Source organism: Nipponia nippon, unplaced genomic scaffold, assembly GCF_047370975.1.
Source record: "Nipponia nippon isolate SJK-2023a ecotype South Korea unplaced genomic scaffold, ASM4737097v1 scaffold_8, whole genome shotgun sequence".
NCBI lineage: Eukaryota > Metazoa > Chordata > Aves > Pelecaniformes > Threskiornithidae > Nipponia > Nipponia nippon.
Genome location: NW_028262402.1, coordinates 20,459,374 through 20,487,302, shown reverse-complemented (window position 1 = coordinate 20,487,302; position 27,929 = coordinate 20,459,374). Strand labels below are relative to the sequence as shown.

General features: G+C 42.3%; 1 protein-coding gene and 1 long non-coding RNA gene across 9 annotated transcripts in view; one reads left to right on the top strand and one right to left on the bottom strand.

The window, feature by feature from the left end:
* LOC148050479 (uncharacterized) overlaps positions 1-22,355 on the bottom strand; it is a 32,566-nt gene extending 10,211 nt beyond the window's left edge. For 2 of the 3 annotated variants that reach the window (XR_015701065.1, XR_015701063.1), the window contains exons 1-3: positions 22,236-22,355; positions 21,648-21,778; positions 14,216-14,276 (exon numbers count right to left, since the gene is read on the bottom strand). This is a non-coding gene — a long non-coding RNA (uncharacterized LOC148050479). The remainder of the gene's footprint in view (positions 1-14,215; positions 14,277-21,647; positions 21,779-22,235) is intronic. The other variant, XR_015701064.1, reaches the window with a different exon arrangement.
* PCGF3 (polycomb group ring finger 3) overlaps positions 22,277-27,929 on the top strand; it is a 60,023-nt gene continuing 54,370 nt past the window's right edge. For 2 of the 6 annotated variants that reach the window (XM_087742360.1, XM_087742359.1), the window contains exons 1-2: positions 22,278-22,394; positions 27,514-27,590. The gene's annotated coding sequence lies outside the window, so the exon portion shown is untranslated. Of the gene's footprint in view, positions 22,395-24,801; positions 24,927-27,513; positions 27,591-27,929 lie in introns of those variants that run through there. The other 4 variants (XM_087742357.1, XM_087742355.1, XM_087742358.1 and 1 more) reach the window with 3 other exon arrangements.

Sequence of the window (27,929 nt, the reverse complement as noted above, 5' to 3'; positions counted from 1 at the left end):
TGGGGACCTGTGTCCATATGCAAGAGGAGATAATTTGCTGTGAGGCTTCTCTGCTGTGAAGCTGTAGTATTGGTTACAAGTGCCCTAGCCTCAGGCCACCAAAAATATTTCTACTGCCTGTTCTTCATCAAACTGTGATCCCTGAATTTATCCTGATTTCAGAAGTTATTTGTGTTTTAAAAAAGAGACTTTTAATGTGTCATGCCAGGCAAATAAGGTGGGATTCATCCAGGTATGAAGCTTTAAGAAAGCCTTACAGGAGGAAAGGGAGTCTGGGGCCTCTGTCAGTAAATCTAGATGATGCCTTGGCTACTGGAGAGGGGTAAGAACAGTTGATGGCAGAAACTGTAGCAGCAGCACCAGGTACAAGCAAGTAGAAAGGGCTAATGGTCTACTCCAGGGAGAAAAGTAGCACAAGAAGATGTTTATGAAGCTGTTACTTGAGAAAAAACAGCTTAGCAAGGAAAGGGACAGAGCTGAAATCTAACATGGGCACATGCTTTCATTTTGTCAAAAAAGGGCAATACTATCAACTTGGCTTTCTCAGAACAGGAAGGTTCTTCAGAGGACATCAGCACAGAGCTAAGGGATAATGTGTTTCCCTTTAGAGACAGCTCTTCTAAGAAATACTGTGTGGTTTATATCTAGATATGGACTTTGGAATTATTTTCATTTCCTGGGTCTGAACCTTGTGTCCCATGATTTGCTTTGGCTTCCTTAGTAACAAAACCTCAATGTGTATGCTGAAAAAAATGAGATGTGATGTTTTCCTAATGACAAGCTGAAAATAGAGCCTTTGTATTTCTCTGGTATCCAGCTTCACAAATGTGCCCATTGTTTCTGCTTGTTTTCTGCCTGTTGCACTAGAAATACTGAAACACTGAAATACTGAACAGTATTGTAGTCACAGACCTGTACTTGGGAATCTAAGAGCCCTCATACTTAAGCTCCAAATTTCTACATGTCTGGGACAATCCTTCTGTCTACATTTTTGTTTTGTTACGCATTTGAAACATCTTGCTCCTTTTAAAGTGTACTCAGCTCCCCTAAAGATCTGGCTGCTTCAGGAGCCAGGACTCCACCATTAACATCTCTTACCACTAAATACGATGCTGCACTGGTCACCATAGAAATACCCTGTCACTGTGAGTCTTCCATGCATTTCTCATCATGCAAAAGCATTTCTCAATTTTCTTTTCTAAATCTGAACTGCAGTAAGCTACCCCACAAATGTCTTGGCATGATCACACTACTAATCACTGTCATTGCTTTGTAGGAGCCTGGCATCTTGGTTTATTCTGTTTGCAGTTTGATCCTTGATACTGAGGCTAACTTTGGAGCACAGAAAAGAGAAAGGTGGGACAGCACCTTCCCTGCCCCCAAACTCGTGCTTACTCAGGCCTGCAAAAGCCTGTGGAAGTCTTATGCCACTGAAATAATTCTGCAGCCTGCAAGATCCTCCCCATGTGCTTGGAAATGTGGCACAGATGGAGCTGTGCTGTCAGTGGGGATTACATACTGGGGGAGAGTGGCTACGTACAAGAACCCTGTCAGTGTTTAAACCCACTCGCTGGAGGCTCATGGGGTGAGTGGGAGGAAGAGAACATGGGGAAGAGCTGTGACATCTCAGTTTTGGGCTGGGCCCTGTCCCAGACAGGGAAGCACAACTTGAGAGGCTGTATCCTGACCATGGACAGAAGAGTACCTCTGGAAACCTACAGAGGAAATGGATTTCTTAGCACCTCTAGGAAGGCCATAAGCAGAGCTGAAAAGCAGATTTTTAATGAAGGAAAGACAGTCAGGGAAAGAAGTCAAACCATATATGATTTCTGCCTGCACAGAGTGTGAGTTACAACCCAAGGGACCCAAAAAGATCAGATCAGGTCAAATGGAAGTAACTTTTGTCTTTCCCTACTGTTCCCTGCAGAGCTGTTTCTTCACAGCTCCTATTTTCAGGGCACAGTAACTCCTGCATGTTGCACCACTCAAAGGCTACACATGCTACCAAATCAGGATGTGTCAAAAATCTTAGCAAGATAATTTCTCCTCCTCAAAGGAGAATCATGCACTGTTTTGTGTTCAGGAGAGTTTCAGGGTTTTCAGTGTCTGTCTGGTGTTAGATATGGGGCTAATGAGGAGGAATTACTTTTGACGCCACTTACACAAGTGTAGGCCTCTTAGCTCTTGCAGAATTTTTTTATTGCTATGTTTTTTTAACTATGGTTGAGCATTATATGTATTTCAGATAATATGGTAATTGAGCTGGTATTATTGGCCAAACAGGCTATTTTAATTAAGTGCTGGGTGGCTGCTCAGTATGTGAATGCTATAATGACACTGAACTCTGGAAAGACAAAAGCACCCATATGGGAACTGTGTATTGTAGCATGCAACAAATCTTTGACTTACCCAGTGTTACATTAGCCAAGCTGAATCTTTAAATAAATGGGTATAGATTAACTATTAGAGATTTATCTTCAGTAATCAATTCAATTCTAACCTGCAGCACTCAACAGAATTCTCTTTGTTAGAGATTTGGGGTCCACAGTGGGACCTGTTCCCACACCCCACCCACACCCCACCAAAGCGAAACGTCCTCCTGTAGGAATCTGCTGGGGGGCCCATCTCTAAATGCAGAGGCTAGAATAGCTGTAGTGCTGTGCTTGGATGGTCCCAACACTGTCATCGGTCCATGCAACAGCCCATTGAGCAGACTGCCCACTTCAGTAGACTGGAAGTAAATGTGAAGATTTGACTCTCTCTTTACATATAATGGACATTTGATTTAAATGTCTCAAGCACAGATTTAAGTACAAAACTTTGTATTCAAAAACCTGTTGAGGTTGACATTGGTGGCTAAACCTGATTTCAGAAAATGCTGGCTAAAGGAGCCATAAAATTGGTGTTGGCCCCGTTAACTGCTCACCTTCTCCAAAGTCCTTTACTGTCAGCCTGTTTTTCCCCCAGGTTAACAGTGAGGACTAACTAAAAAGATCAAAATGGTGCTTTTGAGGTACAAAGAAGGAAGAAAAATGTTAGGGAAAAATCCGGGGTTTCAAAGCAGGCTAGTGCAACGGTTGGTACTTCAGACCTGCTTGCAGTTTTATTCAAGTGGCCTAAGCAATCTTCTTTGTTCTCAGAGAAACATGGCACTCTTTCATTCAAGCCAAAAACTTTAGGGAACCTAAAATGGGGTTTAAGAATGGAAGTAGGTTGCCAATTTAATTTTGCTTCTCATAAAAAAGTATTAAAGATAGAAATATTTCAAAAGGGACTTAAGCTATGGATTTAAGAAACAAAAAACAGATGCCTGGCTTTCAGAGTGAGTATGCAATAGTTCCTGTACTGCACCTCTTCAAAACACCCCAAGTCATTAGTCACTGGTGAATAACTTCATCTTCAGAGTTCACAGAAAGGATAAATACGTTCCTGTTCATGACTGAGGACTTCATCAGACTAAGATTCGTTAATCAGCATTGCCTTTTTCTCAAGGAAAATGACAGCACTTCTAAATTTTATCTGTAGTTTTCATAATGTGTGGGTGATTTGCCTGACTCATTAACCTTGGGGGGAGATTGTTAATCAGTGGATGACTTCTATGTGTGCCACAAAGCCATAATTCAGATTTGCTCGTTTATGGGAATGCCTGATTGAAATAAACTGCATGTCTTACAGTCAGCTGTAGTCTTCTCATTTTGATCCTTGTTTTCCTAAAAAATATGGCTTATGTAAACAGTCCCTGTCTTTTCTCTGCCTTGCCCAAATCTTTGCTTTCTGTTGCCAATCTCCAAAAAAGTCATCAATAACGTAGTAACCTCAGTGTCTAGTTGTCGCAAGGTTTGTGACAGCAGATGGCTGCGTCAAGAGACACCAGGGTACTGTAGTCCTCTTGAGAGAAAGAGTTGCAGTCCTTACTAAACCTGGGTGGAAGAAGGGGTACGGGAGCCAGGGCTTCACTTCCCCTGTTACACCCAGTGAGTGTATGACAGCAGGAGGCAGGTTCTCCTCCTGCATACCTTCGTGGCCACTACAGAAGAGTTTTTAGATATGCAATTACAGACCACCAGAGGAATTACTTGCATTTTTTCCACTCAGACAGTTGATTTATTTCTATTTTTTGTTTTGATGTAAATAATAGTTCTTCTACATCCCAGTGTGCAGTTACAGAACAGGACAGATACTGCAGGCGTGAAGGGGACTAAGAGGAGGCAGTTAGTAGACTTTATCCAAGTCTTAGGATTCTCCAGTATAAACTCCTGTTAAAAAAGTTATCTTAGTCATAAGCCTGTAAGTATTGCAGGGCTTTGTACACAGAGCTGGACAAAGGCTAGCTGACTGCCCCAACCTAGCAATTCCTTAACAAAAGCTGTTTAAAAGATATCTGGAAAAGCTAAACCCAGAAATCCCTGGGCTTTATAGTGGCTGGCTTTTAGAAGACAGCTCACACGCTGAAATGTCCTTTCAAAACTGGATGTAAATTCACAGCTTCAGCTGTACCTTAGTGCAGTGTACCTTGGTTGGAAAGTAAAAGAGAAAGCAATGCACTACTGTCACTTTGGAAACACAATCGAAATCCAACTAGCCAGATGGCTTTAGGTCTTGGCACATAAACTTGTGCCACTGCCACATAATCTCCTCCCTTCTTTCTAGCTAGCAAGTGCTCCTTATCTCCCCATGGAGAAACCCAGACTCAACCTATAGAGTTTTTCACTTGTATTGGGTTTATGTGACAAGGTTTCTGCAGCAGACGGGCTGTAGGGGGGCCTTTGTGAGGAGAAGCCAGGGCTGATCTGTGCCAGACCCACCACAGTGCACAGCTGAGTCCCTCAGCCAAGATGGTGACACCTTGGGGATCAAGTACTTAAGAAAAGGCAAAAATGCCACAAAGGCAAAAAAGAAAAGGAAAAAAAAAAAAAAAAGTGTGAGAAACAGCCCTGCAGACACCTAGGTCAGTGAAGGAGGGGGAGGAGGTGCTCCAGATGCTGGAGCAGAGATTCCCCTGCAGCCCATGGAGAAGACTGTGGTGGAGCAAGTTGTTCCCTGTGAGCCCAAGGAGGACTATGGTGGAGCTGATATCCACCCTGCAGCCTGTGGAGGACCCCACATCACAGCAGGTGGAGATGCCCTGAAGGAAGCTGCTGGAGCCCGTGAAGAGCCCACGCCAGAGCAGGCTCCTGGCAGGAGCTGTGGCCTGTGGAGAGCACGCCATGCAGGAGCAGGTTTTCTGGCAGAAGCTGCGGCCCATGGGGGACCCACACTGGAGCAGTCTGTTTCTGAAGGACTGTACCCTATGGAGAGAACCCACATTAGAAAAGTTTGTGAAAGACTTTATCCCACGGGTTACAGCAGAGGAACAGTGTGCGGAGGAAGTAGCGGCAGAGAGGAACTGTTATGGGCTGACCACAACCCCCATTCCCCATTCTCCTGCCTGTCTGGGCTGAGAGGAGGTAGAGGAGTTGGGAGTGAAGGAGTGAATTGAGCCTGAGAAGAAGGGGCAGGGTGAGGGGAAAGTGTTTTACTTGTCTTTTTTTCTCACCATCCTACTCTATTTCTAAATTGCAATGCATTTATATAATTTTCACCAAGTTGAGACTGTTTTGCCTGTGAACTGGCAAGCAAATTCTCTGCCCTTATCTCGACCCATGAACTTTTCCATCTTATTTTCTCACCCTGTCCTGTTGGTGAGGGGGAGTAAAACAGCAGCTGTGTGCAAGCCTGGCAGCCAGCTAAGGTCAAACCCACACATCACTCTTCGCTGGGAATCCTCCCTTGCCCAGTTCCTTCAACTGGACTGTCAGCCTTCTGCAATCCTGGTTTTTTTTTTTCACCACAGCTGTTCTCCACACTTTCCTCAGCACTCTTCTCTCCTTTGTCCCCAGCACTTTCTGGTACTTCACTGATTGACTGATGATTTGCCTGTTGGCTGTGGGACTCCATCACTGTCCCATTCTGACACGGCACTGCAACTCTAACCCTGTGGTTATGTCCGAGATCAGCATCTCTCTCACTGTTAGTTCTCTGCCATAGCACATCCAGCAATGAGCTGCTTTCTGAAATCTGGTTTGAACTTCACCTTGGCATCCACACTCTCTTCTTCGATGTAACAAACTTCCCCTACACTATCCCCACTCACTATATTCCCATGCTCACACCTACAGTTTAGCTTCCTACTGCTCCCCTGAGTAGTGGCTGCCTTATTGTGCCTTTAGCAGCCAAGGACAGGGAAAAGACATCACAGCAGCTTCTCCTGGCTGCTGCAGGGAGTGATATCTATGGGCAATCCTGCTTGATGCTGACTGTTCTGTCTGGAGAAAGCAATTATGGGCAAGCTGACACTACTCTGTGAAGACAATCTCATTCTGGTCATGACTGGGCTGGTTTACCTCAGGGAAATGGATGAAAGTGCTAACGACCTTCTGCCTTTCTCATACCACATATACATTCAGGAGCTCTTTAACATCAGTGAGGCAACAGACCTAGCTTTACTTCAGCCTCCCGGGCAAAGAGTGATCATAGCAGATCCACATTAGAAGTAAGGGCAGTAATTCTCCTAGGCAAAGAGAAACTTGGTTTGCTCATCCATGAAAATGAGCTTGCTGCTTTGAACTCCCGTCTAGTGAGTACTACAAACATGTTAGCTTGGATAGTTCTTTCAGGCCAATGCAGGACATAAATAAGGCAATGCATCAAGACTGATCTATGCTAGAATGAAACAGTGCATAAACTAACTTGCCCTGCTGGGAGGAGGGGGGACTCCTCATAGCATCTTTCCAGGCAAAATGATGTTGACACCAGCAAAAGTGGCAACTGAGACTGTTTTGGAGGAGGCACAGAAGGTTGATGCAGTGGAGGAGAACTGGGAAATTGTGTCTTGTTTGGAAAAGACATTACTTGGAGATCTCTCCTTGCCTATAGGAGATGAAAAGTTTCTGCTACAATCCTCTGTATTTTATTTGGCAGTTACCAAGCCCTTCATATGTAATAAGCTGTGAGCCTTTTCCATATCTCTTGGCCATATGACCATCTTCCACCTTATTAAGTAGACTGAATGTCTGTTCTTAGGCTGTAGTTTCCATGTAAGCTTCCAGAACTCCAGTTTTCAGATCTGTCATTGGAGACATGGGCTTGTCAGTAGAGCCTGCCAGTGGCTCAGGACTCATTTTAGGACAAGGTTTCTATTCCCTCCCCATCTTCTGCTTGGTTTAGCAGCTGATTCTGTTAGACTTCAACCTTCCCCCATGGCTTCTAGCTAGGTCTGTCCCTTTGTGGTCTTACTAATTTGTTATTTTCCCACAGAAGTCCTCACAGCTGTCAATGGAAACACTGATGCTTGTCTCCACAGTCAGTAATAAATTGTCAGGAAGTCTTGTGGTTATGGCAGCTTGTCCAAGTTGCCTGTGGTGTGCAGTGGATGTTTCTGGCTGAATTTCTTCAGTAGCTGGAAGGTTTGGGGAGACATGCATTAGCAGGTACACTTCTTGTTGATCAGCCCTAGGTCTCTGTACCATTTGGGGAAGCATTTTTTGTTCTCTTACATTATCTAAAATCTCACTCAGAGTTGAGGCCTTACAAATTATTTCGTCTCCTTGTCCTCCTATTCCTTGTAATAAACCCTAGGAAACTGAGGGAGGCCCACCTACAGCCTCCAAAGATAATCCTTTTCTCCTCAAACCCTTTTCTATTTGCAGAACTATGAGGCCTGGTCTGGAGTCTTGGAGCACATAAACTTACAAAAGCAGACCTGTTCTTTCAACCTGAAATGTATTCATTGAAACACAGCTGTCCTTAAAAGACAACAGGCTGAAAAACTTCAGCTTGTATTCTGGCCAAGAATATTTCAAAAGCATTTTATGTTGAGGCAGATAACTTACCTAGCATCTGACCTGTGACCTAACATGTCCACTGACAATTGTGCTCCCATTCAAAAAGACCAGCAAGTGCTGACTCTGCACAACTGGTTTTGAGGCTGAAGCTGAAGCATCCTTGAGGAACTGTTGGATATACTGCATGTTGGTGCAGTGGCAAGCAGAACTTACTGAAGCTCTGGTTGCAACCAAAGTATTAAATAAACCTAAATTTTCCTTGGTTTCAAGTCATTGTACATGTCCTGATGAAAACATAGAGCGGTGTGCAAACCTCCTCCAAAGCAGAATTTAAGCATGAGGAAAACAGGGAAGAGCCAGGAAAAAACAAGAGGAATGTTTGAAATAAGCTTCTTGAGGAAAAGTAGGTGTGGCATTGGTTTTAAGGTGTGCATTACTTAACAAGGTGCTTGGCCTGGTTTATAATATTGTCTATTTGAGTTCAAGGAGTGGATTGTAGGAAACTTGTCCATGACTTGGGTGTGGGACCTTATTTTTCCAGTGGTGCAGACAGAAAACATACAACTACTTAATAATTTAAATATAAAACCCACAATGATTTTTGTTGCCTCGAGTAATACATCTCCCTGCAGGGATGACATGAGCAAGAAGACAGCATAGATGGTTCTGCCTAGGGCAAGATTTTGCAAGGGGTGGCAAATATGGAGATGTCTGGCTGTGGGTGTATGGAGATGAAAAGGTGGCCACTCCTGTCTTCCAGCTGTCAACGCTGCTTCTGCACCGGAGGTGATTTCCCCCTTACCAGGGATGGCTAATTGACATGCCCATTTGCATCTGGTCTCCAGTTACTAACTGTGCTGACCTTAACTAGGAAGCTGTGCAGAAAGTGGGCAATGTGTACTGTTCCCATAGGTTGTGAGTAGGTACAAAGGTTTAGTACAATTAAAGTCCTTTGTTAGGAGAAAAAACAGGTTTTTTTAAAACTTTTGTATGATTATGCATAACCTTGAGCCAGCTTTGTCTCCTAGATAGACAGAAGTGTTATTTTTTGTTATGTATTTAAATGTCTATTTATATTTAATATTGTTAAATAGAGAGTTGGGCAGATATAAAAAGGAGGTAAAATAGTATCAGCTTGAAAATCAGACTACTGTAACTATTGAATACTTTCAAAAGCAACTTTTATTCTCTTTTCATCCTTCACTTTTGTTTAGTTTTATGGGTGGTGGTAGATGGGATGGTCAATATATAGTTTTCCCTTGTGGTAGTCAGCTGTTTTCCCCTCATTCTTTATAGAATGAAGCATATTCTGACTTACAAGAAAATTGGGAGCCACTTTCTTGTCTGTGAAATGTTAGGCTGGTGTGATTTCTACCTCTTGCCTGAGCTCAGAAAAAAAAAAAATTCTGATGCTCTGGCCAACCATTCTTCCTCTTAGAAGGCGCAATTATTCCTTGCAATGTTTTGAAGGTATCACTGGAATCTCGACTCCTGCTTACCTGCCCACCAACCCTGCACAATTCCAAGGATGGTCTGACTCTGTGGCCCGTATTTTTTTAATCTTGCTGAGTCCTAAAAATTGAAGTACTTTCAAAATGTCGCATAGGACAAAAATGGCATGCTGCAGTGATGATGATTTGACTGGTAGGGTTCAAGGTGAAGGCAACATATTTGTCCATTTAATTGTTAGATGTAAGAGTCCAGAATCCCCCTATCTTCTTCTTTCTGTAATTCAGGGGTTCCCAAATTACATGTCCTAGTAGTGGTATGCAAACCATTTCAGAGTAGTATCCTGCCCCAACAGACTGCAGCCTTCTCCCTCATGCTGGCTTAGTAGTACCTTAGAAAAGCTTGGAAACCTTTGATGAGACCAATGTGGTCTCTTCAGACAGTCTGAAGGAAAGACCAGTCATTCTTCCTCCTCCTCATCTAGCTGAGAGGTAGAGGCACAGAAGTAGTAGTACAGCCAGAATGATAAGAGAAGATCTGTGGAAACACTGAGATTTCGATTTGGGTGTGCGTCAATTGCTGATCTACTGTTTATTTCCTTGGGAGAGATTGTCCTTTCCCTGTTGGGTACATGGCAGCAGGGTTCTACTTGACATGGCAATCAGAGAACCTTAACCCATGCTCCCAAGAATGACAGATATGTCATTTCTGCAAAAAAAATGGTGTAGATTTCTCCCTGCTTGTGCTGGGGGTGAAGATTTCCTCTTACTTCCTGCCTTTCCTGCCAAGTCCCTGGAGTCCACAAGCGTTCAGGGAAGGCTCAAACTGCAGGACCTTATGTTGCAAATATGTTCATGGGATGGCTGGACCTTATCCTTAATTACCTCTCACTTGTCCTTGTGTTTTCAGGTAATATTTTTCTTAAAGAAAAAGGAGAAATACTACACAGTAGCAGATGATGGGGAGGCGGAGGAAACAGGTAAAGATTTATGACTATGTTCTGTGATAATAAAGAGTAGTACAGTCCAAACACTTGCAGTGTTAATATCTACAAGAGATTTGCCTTGACTTGAGATGTCTAAGACTACCTTTGGACAACTATCCCACAAAAATATTGGCTTCAAGACATCAGTATCGCATCCCAAAGAAATAGCTACTTTGGGGACTTATACTCACTGTTAAACATTTCTCTTTGTCTCCAAGCTACATCTCTTCCTCCTTCCTGGGTAAAGTATTAAGTATGAATTATTCCAAGTAAACACCATAAAAGCAGGGCACATTGGTTCCCCTCTGAGACAGGATCACGAAGATCAACCAGAAAGAAATTGACTTACAATAAACTGAAGTGCCTTGTCTTCACGGGGGGAAGGTGGAGTTATTTTTCACTGGGCCACATTAGTTAACTGGATACTAAATTATAAAAAGTGCTTCCTAGATGTGGGTACAGCTCTTGATAAGTCCACGTTGCTATGAAACTGGTTTAAGACATTCTGTTTCCCCTTCACATATAAACATCTGAATCCTTTCCAGTCCTGAGAGCCTCTGCCTAAAGTTGAGTGTCTTACATGCTCCTGGGGAGCTTTGTGATAATTAGGTAGTGGTGTAAGTAGTTCCTGCTTTGAGAAAGGCTGTAAGAATCACCTATGTGATGCAGAACCAGAACCAGCTATTGTGTGGGATGGCTCAGACTGTATCCTCTGTGTCATTTAGCATGGAAGGTCTCACACTGAATCCCTGTACCCTGTTGGACACAGCCACAATAGAAAGTTACAGTCCACTCCACCTAGAGCTGCTCCATTTCAGGACACCATGCCTGCAGGTGCAGCCTATTCTTGCCACACTCAAGTTCAGTCACCTGTTGCAGCTTATCATAACATGCCTCTTTTCATAATGGACTATGAGTATTTCTCCACAGTGGGGTGGCTGTTTGTTGTGCCTGGTGCAGTAGGAATATGCCAGTCTCGCAAACAGGTATGATTACAAGTTGAACATATGAATTCCTGAGGTCTTCATGGTAGTAAATGGGCCTTCCTGAGCTTTCTTTCCTCCCTCTTGTCTCTCTCCTGATTCTTGGATCAACAGCATGCTTCACATCAAAGGCTGCAGCAGCATCTTGAAACATTTGCTTTCTAGTACATCAGCAGAAACTTTTCTGCTATTGACATTGATCTGACAAGCTTTCGGATATCATCACGATGCCCCCATATTTTTTCTGCCACAAGAAAGCTGATCCTAAATTTATAAATCTTGTAGTGGTCTTTCCTGACCTACAAGTCCAACTCCAACTCCATGTGGATGAGTTACCAGGTGAGTACACTTACCAGGGAGAATGCTTTCTGATAGCATACTGGACATCATCCAGATACTTCCAAGAGAATTTATAAGTCTCTTGTAATACCATTGTGCAAAATGCTATAGGGGAACCTTGCAGAGAAATGGAAAGCTTAGGGGTAAAGGTGCAAGGAAACTCAGGAAAAGCCTAAAAAGGAGTCTGTCAAAGGCCACAGGAATCCTCAGCCATCCTGGAGATCACAGCATGGGCTATATGTTTCTTCCCATGGAAGAAAGGATGGGCCACTTCAGCCAACAAGACAATAGGTGATACAGATCTCTAGTTATTGTAGAGAATACTAATTGAAACTTGGGGATAAAGCTCCTCTATTAGTGAGACTCTTACAGTAAGCAGCACAAATGGTTTGTGCTGTTTGAGCCAATGTAACAAAAGAAAATTGGCTGGTTTGATTTTAAAGTTGTGTTTTAAAAGAAACCTGAAGCAAGTTTGTCTTTAGAAATGGAGAACCACCTAACAGAGCAAAAATGTAGTGAGAAGATATAAGTGGAATTATATAATCAGGGGAATTCAGAAAGAGAGAAACAAAAACTGTAGAAGAAAAGTAGACGGGCACTGTACACATTAATCCCTCTACAGTGCAGTGATTCACCCCAGAGCAACGGAAATTCCAGTGAGACCTGATCACAGTAAATATGAAGCTAAAATTAGATGCTTGCAAAAGCAAATCGGGATGCAAGAATCAAACATAGCTGCTGTATATGCAGGAAGAGATGGAGAACTTGATTGGGAACTGTCAGAGATGATCTCTGTGGGCTAACAGGTTTGAATTGTTCACTGAAATTACTTTAATCCCAGAAGTGAGGGCTATTGTCACCCTACAAAATATAGTTCCATAAGATTGCTAAACTGTTCCTGTCTTGGAAATCTACATAGAAGCAACTGGTAATTACACTAGGTTCACTTAAGTTGAAGTCCTGATGAAGACCCTTTTGAAACAGGACAGTTTCCTGGAGGATGCACTGGAAGCTAGAACCCTAGAAGTAAAAAATAGGCCCACCACCCCAACATAAGATCAACTGGATTTACAGACATGTTTGTTGTCAGCCTGGCAGATGCTTGTTTAGTCTCCTAGGATAGAGACTACACACCTTCCCTGCATCTTCACAGTTGGATGCTGGAAAAATATCCCCCCAAATACCTCAAAACATTCAGCTATCTTTGATGTGTCTCCCTCAAGTGCATTTAGACTAAACCCATGCTCCACTAGTCTTTCCTCTTAGGTCCTATTTTCTACACCTTTATCCTCATGCACTTTCTCTCATTTCTTTCTTTGAGTATGATACTTGACCATTAGTACCAAAAATATAGAAAAACTGTATAGCTAACTTACAGGTCATAGGTTAACTTTTTTTTTTTTTGCATCAGCATAACATGGTATCTCACGCCAAGATAAAATGCTTATCTGTAGCTGTAGTCTTTGAGTGTCCCTTTCCTGGGTGCCATAATACCCTGCCATTGACCCCACTGCATCAGTTCCAATCTCAGGACTCTGGGTTCTTCTCACTGACTGAGGTACTTGGCTAGTACTTGCCTCCTTCACTGTATGTAGCCAAGACACTCATTTGCTTTACAGACAGTTCAAGACGCTCATCAGGGCTCCTGAGGGGTGGCCCAGCCCAAAATGCAAACAGACAGGATCAACACTCCCATGTTAGTCACTTGTGTGGACCTGTTCTCCTTCCCTCCCTCTCTCTGTCTTTTGTTCGTTTTATGGAATTGAAGGAACTTTGTTGAACGAAGAGAGATATGTATTCAGTCACTCCAGAGATTCCCAGGTGACATTATGGCTGATAGTTCTGCCTGCTCCTTCATTTGTAACTGTTCACTCCAGCTCAAGAGCACTGTCTGAGGTGTCCTCTTGTCTACATGACCCTGGTGAAACATTATACACTGCATGACTGTTTGCACTCCACCTGCTCTCTCAAGAGAGACCTGATCAGAATTCATGGTATTCCGTTCTGTGAAACAAGTATTTTAAAGGGGAGAACTAGATATCTGAGTATGCCTCTTATCTCTTAACTCATACCCTTCTTAGATAATGCAACTCCTAAGAACTGACACCTGAAATTTCAATCAGGATCCATAGAAATGTTAGTGAACAGTGAACGAGAAGTGACTGGCAACTGTACCTGACTGTATAAATATACAGTGCACATGGCACACTTTGTGTAGAGGAATATTGTCTATCACAATATTGTCTATCAAAATATGCATATGGTGGAAAAAAATCCAAATCTTAAATATATATGAAGGTGATACGCTTGAGTTGGAAGACAAATGAACCTCCTTCTTCTCCTGGATAATCTTAACAAATAAAATCTGAAAGACAAATTTTTACCCCAGAAAAAAAAAATGCAAATACTGGAAATCAGTGAAGCTCTACCATAGGCTGTTTTTGGTCAGCAGTGGATGGCCAATATCCAAGTGAGACTGGCTGCTTTCTCCGTTTGGGGGAACCAGAGCCAGAACTGATCATACACAGAAAACTACTTGGAGTAGCAGGTGGACCACTGTCCTATAACGAGCATTGTGACTTGCAAAACATAGGACAACACAGCAGCAGATAAATGTGAGCAGAGTGGATACTTACAATCTACTTGGTTAACATGGTTTCTAAGCCTGTCAGGTTTATGCACTGGTCTTGCAGCAACCTGTTGGAAAAAGAAGTCAGGAACCTGAAGAGATGTGAGCCAAGCACGCCTTGTGCAAAGTGTGCCTGGGCTCATCACAATGAATAGGTAGCATTCTGCCAAATTTCATTGTGGTATCACTGCATCTTGCACCTCAGTTTCATATCAAAGATGCAACTCCGATTAAAAGAAAAAAATCCCCAAGGGAAAGGACATCATGTACTGCATTCTAATAGTCTGGAGCCTATCTGTTTAAAAAACCCTTACCCCTGCAATTTAGTAGCAGCACATACTGGTAATTCAAGAAGAGATATTTTGAGCCCTTTTTCCAAATGTCCAACACTTTCTCCTGTAGCCTGCTCCTCTTCCCAGTATTTATTTCTGATTTTCCATCTCTGCTTTTGATTTTGTACAGGTTGTCTGGGAATGTATCTGAAACTGAATTGCTGGAATTTAAGTGGTGATGTTAGTGGTTTATACAAGTGTAGGCAATCAAAAACCTCACCAGTGTTCTGTATGTATGTAGTCTAGTATGTTAGCAGCCAAATGATAACTGATGGTCATAAAGAACGGCAGCAGTCAGGAAAGTAACTTCTCCTGCAGCTTTAATGCAGTAACTACAGCTGACAGTTGAAAGGACAACACACTGACTTGCAAAACACAGTAGGTGGCTGACACCTTTCCTCTTACTGGAGCAAGCTCCAAGTTCTGAGGATGGAGCATTCCAGATGCAGAACCCTGGGAACTGAGCGTGGGTTTTTGTTTTGCTTCTCCATGGCACTCTCTGCCCTCAGTGTAAATCTCATCGTCTACCAGTAAGGATATGGCTGAGGCTTTTTGTGTTTAAAAAATAAACCCTTGAAGGGATCTAAGCTGTGTTTATGTAAGTAGTGATACTGATTTCCTGAGTCACTAAATCCTTCTCTATTTCCACTTTTCTATCTAATGGTCATCTTTGAAGCACTAAGAGGTCTTCTGGTGAGGAAGAATACATAACCAGAAGTTTCTAATTGCTAGTTAACAGTTGCTGACAGGCTCTGCCAAAAGCCTTAACCTTTCAGTTACCAGAGGTAATATTTGTAAGCCTAGAGTTACATTAAGTGGCTGGTATTTGCTAAAATAGTGCGTTTCATCTTTTCCAAATGGTTGCTCCATCAGTTTGTCTTGTACGATTGAGTGGATCTGACTAGAGCTCTTAATGAACCTGATTTATTTGAGTTTGACACTAGAGACAAAGCCAGGGATTTTTTTGCCATGGGAAATGAAGGAATTTGAAAGCCAAGTAACAGTAAGGATTGAAGAACTCAAGCAGGTTGGAATGACTGAGGAACGACTGTTAAACACCAGTCTTTTGAGTTTCAATCTCTCTGGGTTCTATGGTATCCTTCAATCATAAAAAAATGCTGCAGATCATAATAGGGATAAAACTGTTCAGCTAGAGGCTGAGACAGCATGCCTTGTCAATTCTATAGCAGGGACAACAGGGAGAAAGATATCAACTCCTCAAAACCCAAAGATTACAGATTATTGAAAGAAAGAGAAGTATCTTACAGATGAAGGAGGTTGCATGACAGTTATGGAGTTAAAAATTGTTATGGATTATGTTTAAACTAAAGTAAATCTATAACAAAACGTTGATTAATACTTCAGAACATGTCTGAATTTGTGGGGCAATGAACTTCCAAGTTGCCTCTCATTTACAGCTCCCCAGCATAAGATTTGTATAACAGACTATACTTCTCTGTTTGTCATAGTGTTTCTGGGAGAGTGTGGGTCCCAAGTCAGGTTTGTGTCAACAAACTGCATCTCTGGGTTTGCACATATTAGAGCAAAGCATCTGAACAGTGAAAGCAGATCTTGTTAAAGGGGCTTTCCTGAGGGAAGGCAAGGTGTTTATCTCTCTTGGAAAGAAATGGCTGGTCTTTTGAAGAGGAGGAAAGGTCTATTGGGGCAGATAACATCACAACTGGAAAGTTGTGGCAAAGAAACACAAAAATCTGCAAGCCTAAATCCTAGGATGCAAAATGAGGGGAAAAGTGGTTACTTAGTCAAGAGAAGACTGACTGGAGGTTATATCAGATATGTCACAAGTATTTGCAAAGACAAAGGGTATGACCTGTTTTGTCTACTAAAATCACAGCAGGAAGAGCAAGGTTAGAAACTGGGAAATACTTTCTAACAATCAGACCAACAAAGCAAGGCTAGGTTGTCAAACCTATTTGAAAGCCTCAGAGGACAGACATTGTATGTCTTCACAACTCACCCGTCAGAAGCTTACACAGTACAGATACAATTAATCATATTCCTTGGTAGATCAAATGACGTTTCATGGTCCTACCTCCTTCTCCTAGGAAATGGTTGGTGAAAGGGGGAGGAAGTGAGTTTCTAAGGCTAGCATTGCTGGCAAAGCATATGAAGGGAACTTAATGGTAGTATCAAAAAGGCAAACAGCTCTTCATACTGAGCCATCTGGAGCTGCCTGACATGGTGTGCACTGGCTACACGAAACATACTTTCATCTGCTTCAGCTGTTTCATTGCAGAAGCAACAGATGTTCTTTAGTCAGTTTCTCCAGTTGATTGGCCTGTCGCCTATGCAGCTGTGTCCGCAGGGAATGCTAAATCATATCTCCTCCTGTAAAGGACTTCTAGGTCTTTGTTTTTAAATAAGAGGATTAATAGACTACATCTCTGAAGCCAGAAATTACTTGTGGTAAAAGTGACATTCAGAAGATTAGTTCCCAGTGGTTCCTTAGCAAGAATGAAGTTATCATTCAGTCATTAGGATGTTCACGCAGAACCTACAATGGCAGTGTTTGATCTTGTGATAAACAGAGGAAGCAAGATAGCCTGTTCTACCTGACCGTCCTTTGAGCAGGGAGGCTGTCCTGGGCGATCTCCAAAGGTCCCTTCCAACCTCATCCATTCTGCAATACTATCATAAAAAGCTGTGCACCATCTCTTTATTGTTAAGAGACTTCTCCGGTCATTAGCAGGAGAATGGAGGCTTATGTGGCTGCAAATACCACAAAGTCAGTCACAAAGGTCAGTGGTGTTTCCTCAAGATTTTAAAAATCATGATTCCATTCCCAAAATATTATGATTGACTTAATGCTAGAACAGTACTTGTATATAATTCTGTTGTTATTAAAACACTTGAAGCAGTCACATCGTCTAAGCATTTCTCTAAACCTACATGATCTAGAAGTTTGTAAAATAAATCTGGATATGCTTGTACAAACAGGCATGTTGCATGTCCAGGAACTGAAACTTTAAATTAAATGCATGCTGCTTGGCAAAAATTGGTGATGAGAAATGTTTTATGCTCTTGATGCAAAGGTTCAGTGCAGGCTAATACAATACAATGCAGGCTGTAACATACATGAATTTGAGGGAAATGTGGTACAAGTGTGTGCAGATATCCACAAAAGAAACCTGACAGTATAAAAGGCGTAAAAAATGAGATGTCAAAATATAGGATTTTACATATATATCTATGTATATGTATACTTACAAAAATGTATGCATAATGTGTGTGTTCTGAAGTGATCATTTTGTGCTGCTAATTCCCAAATCTTGTAGATACTTCCCATAAGAATAGGTTACTCAAATAATTAGTGCATGGTACATTCATCTACAAGACAAAAGCTGGTGAATGTCTGGGTTCTTTGGTTTTAGGCTGCAAGATGTTTGGAACCCAGCTCTGAGATCTTTGGTTACTACTACAGTGTTTTGCTTGCTGCCTGCCATTTGAACCTGAATGAAGAAATCTAAGTGAATCCAGTGCTTACTGAAGATTCATGACTGGGAAAGACTGAGTGTGAAAGGTGGTAATTAGAAATGCTCCAAGTTTTCAGTTGCAACTAACAGGTAAGTATCTGTACTCAGAGTGGCAGTAATTGGTGAGGGCCTGTTGGGAGCTAGTAGCCGCCAAGGTGAAAGGTGAAGCGTGAAAAAAGCAGCCAACGGTTCACTGTCAAAGTTTAGTCACCTAGATCAGCCTATTCACACATCATTTAAAAGGCAATGTTGTTCTTGAGCAGTTTGAGAAAGTTGCTCTGCCTTCCCAGGATGATTCAGCCATTTTAGATACTTCTTCTGTTAATCTAAATTTTCCTGGACAATTCTGATTCCTCTGCTTGACAATTAATCCCAGAATTACAGAAACATTTAGATTGGAAGGGACATCCAGAGGTCTCTAGTATGACCTCTTGCTTAAAGCAGGGCTTTGTCCAGCCTAGACTTGAAAACCTCGAAAGACGCACAATGTACAGCCTCTCTGCGAAACCTCTTCCAAAGTTTAACTGTCCTCACAGAAATCTTCTTTCTTCCTTTCTGTCTCATCAGAATCTCCCCTGATTCACGTTATGACCACTGTCTTTCATTCTCCTGCCATCTGCCTCACTAATGAGTCTGGCTCCACTTTTTGTAGGTGAGCCCCTTGTGTTGAAGGCTGCTATTAGATCTCCCTGAAGCCATCTCTTCTCCAGGCTGAACTATTCCAGTTCCCTCAGCTTCTCCTTGCAGGATATGTTCTCCAGACCCTCCACCATCCTGGTGGCCTTTGCTGGACTTCATCAAGCTTATCAGTATGTTTCTCATATTGGTGCACCCAAAACTGGACGCACTATGCCAGACTCATTCTAACAAGCACCATGTAGAGAAGAACAATCATGTCCCCCAATGCACTGGCCTGTTAGTACATCCCAAGATGCTGTTAATTCTCACCAGTGCCAGGGCACACTGGTGACTTACATTTAGCCTACTGTCCCCAAGAATTCACAAAGCGTTTTCAACAGACCTGCTTTCCAGCTACTTGGTCACACCCCAACCTGTACCACTGAAGGAAGTTAAGTCTGTTCCAGGTGCAGGACTTCGTATTTGTTGAATTTTATCCCTACAGCCTATTTAGGTCCCTCCTAATGACAGCCCTGTCCTCAGGCATACAGACTGCACTCCCAGTTTGGTGTTGTCCACAGACTTATTTCTGTGCGTCCAAGTCATTGACAAAGATAGTAAACAGGTGCCAGGGAAAACCGCTCAAGAACTTCATGCTGTCACCAGCCTTCAGACAGAACCATAGAATCACAGAATGGTTTGGGTTGGAAGGGACCTTAAAGATGATCTGGTTCCAACCCCCTTGCCATGGCCAGAGACACCTTTCACTACACCAGGTTGCTCAGTGAAAAGAATATGACCCATTAACCAGTACTCCTTCAGACCAACAATCCAGCCAATATTTCACCCATCCAGTAGTTCACCTACCCAGGCCATAATGTCCTAATGTGGGGCAAGAATATTGTGGAAGACTGTATCAAAAGCCTTGCTAAAGCCAAAGTACACAACAACCACCACATTCCTTGCATGCACGAAACTAGTCATTTCATCACATAGAAAACAATCAGGTTGGTCCACCCTGATTACCTTCAATAAGACATGTTTTTTTCCTTCCTGTGTTCACAAATGGTATGGGTGGACTTGCTCCATGATTCTCTGAGGGACCAAAGTGAGGCTGTAGTTCCCTGAATTATGTTTCTTGCTGTTTTGAAAAATGGGTGAGATATTTACCATTCTCCAGTCCTGGGGGACTCCCTTGGTTACCATGATCTTGTAAAGGTAATAGAGAGGGAGTACCCTTGCAATGGTATCAATAGGCTCTCTCAGCACCCTCAGATGAAACCAGTCTAGTCCACAGACCTAGAGCATTGATATAGCTCTGTTGCTCTGGAAAGGAACTGAGAAACCATTGGAAATATTAGTTCTCAACTTTGCTGTTTGTAAACACTGTATTATGGTCAGTCTTAAACTACAATAATTTTGTCATGTATTTGCCTACTTTGTGCTTTACTACCGTTCATGAAAATATCCTGTTTTGTTGGGTTTCTAGCCATTTCCCTGTTTATACCATTACCATTAAAGTGCTCTTGCTGACCAATACCTTTTCACTGTCAGAAGTCCTAAAGGAGACAATGAACTTCTTTTACCTGAAATGTTTGGGGTTTTTTTTTTTCCTGTCAAGAGGTCTCACATAGATTCTCTTCCATGAATTGCTTTAGCTAGGAAATACATGCTTCCAGAAGCTAGAGCCTCAATTTACCTGTGTTCACGTTATGCTTTTGTTTGTGTGAAAACTGTAAGGACCAATGAATGTAAAGCTAACAGAAAGAATCCTTTAAATGCTATTTCTAGTTCCCCCAAGTCATTCTCTGAAACTCAGTAGTTTGATTACAGCTCACTGACTGCAATGCTAACAAAAAGTTTCACTTCTCTCCTAATACCAAGTGCTGCAGTTCAGACAGGGCGCTCATATCTACTCAGTTATGATCTCAGATGCTCTAGTTACTGGCTAACCTTATATTTCAGAAATATCACTTATAGACTAACACACTCTTTAATGGCATTGCCAAAGGCAATAGAACTGATGTAATGAGGTTGAAAAGAGAGCAAACCATTGCCTTGGCTCTCTGAGGTTTACAACAGTCTTGTCACAAGGGGTATATTAAAGTAGATTAATTGTTTGAGGAAGCATGGCCATATCATCTTGCTTCAGGTACCATCTTCTAAAAAATATCTATAGTAAGAGAAAATCAAAACCCATAGACTCTGGCCTTAATGGTTTTCCCACTCTGCAGTGTTTGGCTCTGGAAACACTAGGAACAAAACAAAACAAACAAAAAACAACAAACAACCACAAAAACAAACAAACAAAAAAAGCAGGCATCCAGTTTACAATATCATGCACATTCTTATAGTTTCTTAATTTTGCTTCTGGCTACTTGAACCCCAGTTCCAGAAGTCAGGCAGGAGGCCCCATTACTTTCTAGAATATATCTCTGTAAGTAACCCATGCAAAGTCATTTGTGGTTAAAATGAAAACAGAATTTAAATTTCTGACAGACAAGATGCATCCATTTAACCACACAACCCCTGAAGTTAAACAGAGCAAATCTACAGTGCTGGCATATTTTCTGTTAACACAGGTTTAACGTCTAGATAACAAAGCTCCTAGAGCCAAGCACTGACCCTAAAGTTGTGGTACACAATAAAGGCTCAGTAGTTTGTTGGACAAGGAGGAAAACATCTTCTAGGGCTGTACCATGTCACACAGCCCATTTCCAGTTGCATTCTTAGACAAGGTGGAAGACTGTCTTGTGGCTCATTCTTGGTTGGCAGGGAGGAAAGAAAGAGGGACATACAGGTATTTTAAAGCATTACATTCAAAATATATGCATAACTGGGAATGTAAAGCTTGCTCTGGTGTCTTAAGAGTTTGGACAAGTGAACTTTTAAGTACTTGTATTTGCGACTGTGGCATTCAGCTAACTGGTATGAAGTTGAACTTGGTATGGGTTTCCCAAGTTTTATGCATGCTCCTTAACCTAAGACCTCATACCTTTCAACTTTCAGGAAGCCAAAATCTTCTTAATTTCATCAGTTGGAGTGTTTGAGTCACCTGCAGTTTGTCACCAAGTTGTGTGTCTTGCCACCAGCGCTCCTAGCTCCCGTTCAATGAAGGGCCATACCCTGCCGAAAAGTAAATCACCTTCGTTACCCTCACCCTGCTCACAAGTTCAACCGATTTTTCAGAGCTGGTCACCGCGGAGAACCCGGACATCCTCCCTCTGCCCCCTCGGGCCCGTCTCCCGGGACAGCACGACAGATCCCGCGGGCGCGGCCTCACACGTGCTCCCCCGCCGCCCGCCCGCCCGCCGCGCGCGCGCGCGCGCGGCAGGGGGGCGGGGGAGCGCGCGTAGGCCAGCCCCGCTCCTCGGGGGAAGGGGCGGCCGGAGCCGTGCCCGGGGTGAGCGCCGCGCGCATGCGCCCTGAGCGCGGCGCCCCCGCTCGGCTCCGCTCGGGCCGCACTCGGCTATTTCCGTCTCTTTGTTTTAAACTCCGGGCCGAGCCTTTTAATTTTATCCCCCCCCCCCCTTTTTTTTAATTCTTTTGGCCGGGGAGGGAAAGAGGGGCTGCTGTCTGTTACCTCGCTCGCGTCCTCTGCTTTCTCTCGGTGGTGGCGCCCGGGAAGGACGGGCCGGGGAGCGAAGGATCGGTGGCGGGGAGGAAAAACCCCCCACGAGACTCGAGAGGCGACCGCGCCCCTCCCCCGCCAACGGACACGGCGCCGCCCCTCCCCCGTCAGGTCAGTCCGCGGCCGCGGCGTGGGGTGGCGTGGCGTGGGGGTCTGCCGATGGCGGGGCCGAGGTCCCAGCCTTCCCCCGCCCTGCTGTGAGGGCCGCGGGCCCTGTGAGACTGGCCGCGGGGCTTGGGGGCGGGGCGGGCCTGTCTGCCTCTCCCCCCCCCCCCGAGGTGTTTGGGGTGGGGGGCTGCGGCGACCTCCGCGCGCGTGTGCGTGGGGGAGGGTGCGGGGCGAGGGTTTTCTCCGCCTCAAGGGGGTCGGGGGCTGCGGGGGACCGGGCCTTCTGTCCCCTAGGTGTCCAGGGTTTCGGGAGGGAGGGAGACTGTGCTTGAACTTTCCGTGCCGCAGCAAGCACGCGGTATTCTCGGGGCGGGGGTGTTAATAGGAGAGGTTGGGTTTTGCGTGAGGTTCCCCGCCCCAAACACCCCACCCAGAGCTGGGAGTCTTATGTGGGCCCGGGGAGCGTATGTCCCTGTCCTTCTGTGTGTCTGGGGAAGGTGGCTCTTGTCTTCCGAGGGAAAGGAAACCCTGATACCCCCCATTCCACCCCTTCCTACCTCCGGGCAGAGTTGCCTGTTGTGCGGAAGGGCCGGGGGCAGCTCGGCTGCGGGCAAGGCAGAGCTGCTTGTGGGAAGCCGGGGTGGATGGAGCTGTCCCGAGCTTCCTCGCCTTCCGGAGGGAGTGGGTTTGCAGGGCTCCAAAACCCCACGGCTTTGGGAGAACGGGTCGCTTTGAGGGGTGGCGATTGGTAGTGGTGGAGATACCGTTTTCAGTAAGCTAGAGAATAGAGGGGGCATGGCCCTTGCGTGTACGACCTCAGCTGTGCAGGCTTCAATGCTGTGTATCTTAAGTGGCATGTGGGATTTCGTCTTGTGGGAAATAGGAAATGAAGTGGTGCTCGTAAGTAAAATATAGAATGCTTATGGTTTGAGTTTTATTAAGGTCTAAGGATATACATATACATACACATACATACATATAAATATATTTGATATTACAAAATTCTGATCGTTTTCTCAACAGTTTAGTGAGTTGTGGTGCTGTCAGACGTAGTCTCTTACGTTGGTCTCTTTTAGTCTGAAAGTGTCGGGACACACTTCAGAGTGTCCTGTGTGGAAAGTTTAGTATGTCCTAAAGTTAATAAGGCTCACAGGAGGTTTGATTATTATGGTCTATGAAGTAATTGGGTGTTCTTTTGTTACTTCACATGTTTGTTTTTGTTTGTTTTTTTTTAAATTGTTACAAAACTATCATTCTATGCACACTTTGTGTCAAATCAGTTTAGGCGTTTCCTGCCTTCTGTATGAAATGCGTGCCTCTGAGCAACCAGTTCAAGAAATTCTGGTTTATTATCTGTATATGCTCTGGAGCATTCTTCTGGAAATATTTTGTTTGGTATTTTTCAGAATAATTCTACATAATTGTCTTCCAGAGTTTCACAGAAGAATTAAGTTTGTGGATCAAAAGGTTTGAATTAAAAAAAAAAAAATGAGATGAACATTATGTTTAAGGAGCATCCCGTGTATATGTCTTCCATTGTAAACTGGTTTCCTTTATACAGCTTGAACAATTAGGCATGTGCTAAATAGGTTGTTATGGAAGTGTGCTTTTTAAAAATTATTACTGATTATTATTGGGTAGGATACTTGTGAATTTTATGTTTGTGCTTTTAGTGGCAGGTCAGATGAGAATCTGAACTGTGATACTTACCTTGTGTCTTATAAATGTGCTCTGCAATTCATAAAATTCTTTGGTTGGTGACAAGGTGAATAGAAATAGAAACCTTGTACACTTCCAGTAGCTTTACTGTTTCAATTTAAGTTGTACTTGTAGATATTTTATAATGTGTTTAAGAGAATACAGAACCTGTGCAGAACTGAAGGTAGTTGGTGAGATCATGTAGGATGCATTAGAAAAGGGTCAGGCGGTTTTCTAAAGAGAGGTACTGCAACAGAAAGCTTGGAAAGAAATGGATTTTAAAGCATTTCGTAAACCACTTTTTGAGGAAAATCTGTTTCTTTATGTGGGCTGATCTAGCCAGCTTGATCTTGTTACTCTGCTGTCACCACAGAAAATCTAGACTGAACACTTGTAAATGTTTTATTAAAGTCTACTTAGAGTTTGTAACTATGCTATCCTGATACTAATGCCTAGAATGGCAGAAATTAATTACCATGCTATGAAAGACTTATGCTACTAAGAGACTGTAAAGTAAAGCTTCTAGTTGCTGCAGCTGCCCAACTTACTCTTACTTCTCCTGACTAACTACATGCTTTAGAGGAGGTCATCTTTAAGCTTTGTTTTTGAGATATAGGTAAGCTCTCTTGCCCAGAACCGTTCTACATTTGCTTTAATAGCTTCCATTTCCTTTTTCCCATACGACTGTTTAATCTAGGTGGCCTTTTTAGCTTTTGTCAGGTAATGATCTCCCAGGACTGAAATAACTCCAGATTAATTCCGGAACTCTCTGGGAAACTCTGTAAGAAGAAGTAGAAGCATTTCCATTGAAGCTCTAAGCTAGATCCAACGCACAAGGTGGATGTGGACATATTTTGAAAAGCATGCATGTTGGTAGCATTTCATTTGTCAGCTGCTGTCAGAGATGATACTAGCTTACAAGAATGTGTAACAAGATCCTTTATGTTATAAAAATTTTATAAAAAGAAAAAATCTATAAATTTTTTTTTTGTTTGAAACTATTGTCCATAGGTACACATGCGGAAGGAGAGTTACTAAATGAAAGCTTGTATTGATAATGGTGTTTAGAGATGCAATGGATTTAAGACTGTCTGCATTTCTGAGAGTTTAGTAGTTTAAACTCTGTTTCCTTTTTGTCATTGATAGTAAAGAGTTTTAACAATGGTTGAACTACTCTGATTTGCTAGGTTACGTATGCTGTCATGTTTAAAGGAAATGCAGATAAAACCTGCTCGGGGGAGTTCGATTGGAGTAGGTTAAAAGCCAGGAAGAACCTGTCCATGTCTTTTAGCTTGTACAAGACTTACTGGGAAGCTCTGTCTTGAAGTAAACCTATAGTTTTGTATTCCTTGCACCTTCCTTTTTAAAATGTATTGCTGTATTAGACTGTAAGTTTAGCTAATATGTGGAAGTCCTAAATGCAGTAAAAACGAAGAGGGAGAGGTGTTATTCGGCATCTTTCCTATTGTGATATGTAATACAGTCTTATTGCTAACTGAAGACACACTATAAACAGTGGTTTGTTCTATAATGGCTCTAAAAAGCCAAGAAAAAACTTGCTGCTCTTATCTGAATTAGATTTTCTCAAGTTAATTTTACTGAATAAGTGCATCTATATTTAAGTCAACAGACTATGATCAGTGTGGTGAGAACTAGTGAGATTGAAAGCTATTTGCAATTGAAAGTTTGAAGTTTGCTGCTGCAGAGATGCAATCATATTGCAGAGCCAGCATTGTAGAAAGGATTAAACCTCCAGTGAGTTGATTGATGATACTATTTTCCTTTTTTTTTTTTTTTATTTTATTAGTCAGAAAGAGTACTTTGTACTAGGAACTTTATCCTATACATTGGAACTTAAGGGTCTTTTTATTCCTTTGTCAAACACAACATGTATTATTCAAAAGTAGGGGGTAGTACAGATCATTCAGAAGTAGGGAGTATGGTGAGCTCAAGTTACTTGTTCTTTGTGCCAAAAGATGACTGCTCTCTCAGTTTTAACTGCCTCTTTTTCAAATCACAATTATAAGTTGATGGAGCCAGTGGGGGAAATTGCTGAGGCAGTGAGGGGGAGAAGGAGATAATCGAGCTGGGTGTATGTTGGCATGACCACAATGCAGGGTAAAATTGTAAGGAAGAAATATGCAAGTGTGAAGAAAACCAGGCTTTTTTGTAGTTTTGCTGCTGGTGGAAGAACTTATTTAAACTAGCTCTACCATTATTTTCCATCTCTCTGCAAAGTGGCAAGGAGACCTATTATTATCCCTATAGATAACATAGGGTTGATGCTAACAGATAACTATTTTGTATTCTGACGTTGTGACTGGCAATAACTTAGAAATTTGTCTGCATTTAAAGGGCTTGTGTTTTGGCAGCAATAAGGATCCTTCTTGTTTGAAAATGAGGCTATCCTTATTGTTGGAAACTGAGGATATCTTTGCTTTGTAAATAGCGTAAATTCATTTTGATTTAAGGTCAGAAGCATTCTGTGTCTGTTGTTTGTGGGCAAGAATGTGCTGTGCAGTATTCGCTTAATTAAGAGTGGTTAAGATTAAGAAAGTTATTTTTTTCAGGTTGCCAAAATGAGTATCATGTTATTTGCTGACTTGCAAATGGCTGTCTTGTCAAGTTTTTCAGTTTTAGTAAAGAAATTTCTTTTCACTCTCAGAATAACTAGACAGTCGGTGTATGTTACTGTCTTTAGCTGATTATTATGTAATCATTGTGATGTTACTGGATGTAATACAAATCTTGCGTGAATTAAGTGTGATGTTATGCTGGAACGGGTCTTCTCTGCTATCTTCTTTTGCAGTGTGCATGCAAACATTAATATAATGTTTGTAACCATAAGTGTCACTTAGTCATGAAAATATGTAAGCGTTGCCAGTGCAACGTTTGCTGATTTTTCAGGTAATGTGTTATGCTATACAGCTTTTTCTAGTTTGTCACCCAAAAGAACAAGCTGAAAGGTACAATACAGCTGGCTAACTTATATATTCTTTATTTATGAATAATTGTCTCTGACATTTCTTGTTGTATCTGAACTATTAGTTTGAGTACACAGATTGGCATAATGAAAGTCATGGGTCAATTGATTACTTAGTTGAAGGACATTGCCAAATTTATTTTAACTTACTAGACAAAACTTCTATTTTTATTATAACAAATTTATTCATTGTACTGAGCAGTGGCAATCAGTAGAATTTATTTGAGGAATAGAATTTTTTTTTTTTTTTTAACATAGTGGCATGCTTTGTTCATTCAGAGTGACTTTTCCCAAAAATCATTTGGACATAGAGACATTTGGAAGTTAAAGTTGTGTCTTGGAGCTAAGGTCAAAATGGACTAGCATCTTAACTCCTGTTTTTCAGATGGTTGTATTTCATACTGTTCCATTGTGATAATAACTGGGTTTTGTTTTGTTTAGAACATACTTATATTGTAGGAAAAAAATATAGACACAAGGACTTCGATCTTGATTTGAGGATTCAAAATAGACAAGAGGTAAGGGAATTTTTTATGTACTTGTTTAAGTACCTGATCATGCAAACTGCTGAAAATACATATGCCCCTGTTTCTAAATCAAATTATTTATATTTCAAACCCTAACTTTTGTTAAACCTATATCTCTTAAAGATACTTCTAGTATTATTTCCTTGCTTTAAGAGAGTGCCAACATACTGTAATCAAATCAGTCCTCTTAATGCATGAAATACTTTTCTTTTTGTCTTTGAATTATTCCTTTCTTCTAAGGTGTGGACTCCAAACCAGTGTACAGGGTTTTCCTGATCAGTTCTGATTGGTTCACTTATGAAAGCCCTGCAGTTGCGGTGCTACGGCAGG